We start from the raw sequence: 2,342 nt of genomic DNA, 5'->3' as shown, positions 1-2,342 counted from the left end.
TGTCCAGTGCTGGAAACACACTCTGACAGGCTGGTCCAGCCTCTCCAGAGAAGTCCTGCCAGCCTCAGAACTAGGTGCCAAGAGAAGAATGACAGAAAGCCACAGTGGGCTAACCTGGCTGGCATATGAAGGAGGGTTCCCAAAGATTATGGACTTGGGGCCAGATCCCAGCTGTCCCTAGTCCCCTTCCCTTAACTCCCAGCCCCCACTACTGACTGGTGATTATCTGTCTTTCCTCTGCTTCTGTTTTCTCATTTGTAAAGGGGGATCACTATTTTCATTGTTCACAACTAGAAGAGATGATATCTGTAAAATGTCCAGGGCAGAACACAGAGGGTACACTAGCACATCAGTTCACACTCCTAGAGGAGAGGTCACCCCCACCCCCACCCCAAAGCCAGGATGGGCAGAACAGAGCTGCCCAGACATGGGACCCCCTTCCCTACCGCAGACAAACTCTCTAATCAGATTACCTTGTCTTGTGGCTGAGGCTTACCAGATGATTCTAATTCACCATCGTGCTCTTGAGGAGCACGAGTTTACTCTCAGAAGCCTTTAAAATTCACAGCACACATGTCAAATGTGCACTGGACACCAGACACAGTACTCAAGACTTTTTCTCAATAACACATTCACTCAATTAATATTTATTCAGTGCTGATCAGTTGTTAGCCCAGGAGATGAGAAGAGTAAGCCAGACATGGAGGTGCCCTCAGGGAGACTGGTTATTTGGGGAAGGAGGAAAGTCAGGAGGTATGATACAAGGATGAAGCTGATTGCAAGGCCACAGATATGTTTTGCTGACCCACCAGGGTTATATCTAGGGTTCTGCACCTGCATAACTCTACTGATCCCCCTGAACTCGTCTTTCTTTTTATTTTATTCTTTTTAAATAGAGACGGAGAGAGAGAAGAAGAGATACCACAGCACTGCTCCACCAGTAGTGAACCTTCCCCCATGCAGGTGCTCCCAGGTGGTGCTGGAGGCTTAAGGCCAGATCTTTGCGTGTAGTAAAGTGTTAGCTATTGCCAGATATCCAGATTATGAGCTTTTAGCAGAGCCCCTCTTAAATCGATGGCATGTGAGGAATAACAATGTTGACTTCGGGATGGGGGAGATATAACGATTATGAAAATGATTTTCATGTCTGAAACTCTGAGGTCCCAAGTACAGTCCCCTGAACCACCATAAACCAGAGCTGAGCAGTACTCTGGTAAATAAGTAAAATAAGACAAGAGAAGACAAAATTAAATAAAATGTTTGCTGAAATGGAGAGTACCCACGAGGCTCTAGAAGCTTGCTGTGGTCGTTGGGTACTGAGCAGCTAGCAGAGAAGTGAGGTCTTCCTGACAGGCAAAGCTACTGCCACCCTGGGGGTTTAGGTAACCCCTCATTCAGGCACCACTAGGACAGACAAGATTTGAACCCTGACTTTGGTTCACATCTACTCCCAAGCCCCACAGCATCACAGAGAATTAATACCATTTGACTCCCTTCCTTCAAGGATTGCGGACCACAGATGGTCTGGCTTGGGATGGAGAGGAGTTAGGATCCAACCTTTAGGGACCCTTAGTGCCAAAATGACATATTTAATATTGGATTTTTACTTTATATTTACTTTTTTTTTTTATAACAGAGCACTGCTCAGCTCTGGCTACTGGTGGTGACAGGGTTTTGAACTTGGGACCTCTCTCATGCAAGTCCTGTATGTTATCACCTTGTTATCTCACCATCTAAATCTATTCCAAATGAGATATGTAGAGGGAGTTTTATGGCAGAGGGAGACAGAGCATCACTCTGGCCTTTGCAGCACCAGGGACGGAACTGAGAGCCTCAGGCAGATGGACCCTGCACTCTACCAGCACTCTACACAGGACCAGGACTCTAATCAGGACTTGGTAAAGTAGGCACTCTACCAGGAAAGCTATCTTCAGGCCCCTTCCTGCTCAATCTAGAGATGAGGAAAAGAGGGGTCAGAGATGTTACACCACATACTCAAAAGATACATGTTTATTTGGCGGTGGTGGTGGTAGGGGGGCTTGAACTTGTAGCTTGATTAAGGTCTCACCTGAATGGTTGAGAGGACAGGAACCCGAGACAAGGTTGTGGGGAAGGAGAGACTGATGGAAGGGACATACAGAGAACTATCAGAGAGAGGCCCAAGCTCTAGTCTAGCTCTGTTTATCCTATACAAGTTCTGCCTTTTTGTTGTAATTCTTCCTGGACCTCCCTTCCCCAATTACAGTTAATCAAAAACTAGCCCATTCCAACCATTCCAGCCCTTTCCTGAACATTCCCCCACTCCATTGCCTTTGCCCCTACATTTGAAACCAGGGTCAGCA

Source organism: Erinaceus europaeus, chromosome 2 (genome assembly GCF_950295315.1).
Source record: "Erinaceus europaeus chromosome 2, mEriEur2.1, whole genome shotgun sequence".
Taxonomy (NCBI): Eukaryota; Metazoa; Chordata; class Mammalia; order Eulipotyphla; family Erinaceidae; genus Erinaceus; species Erinaceus europaeus.
Note: the sequence above shows the minus strand (reverse complement) of the source record.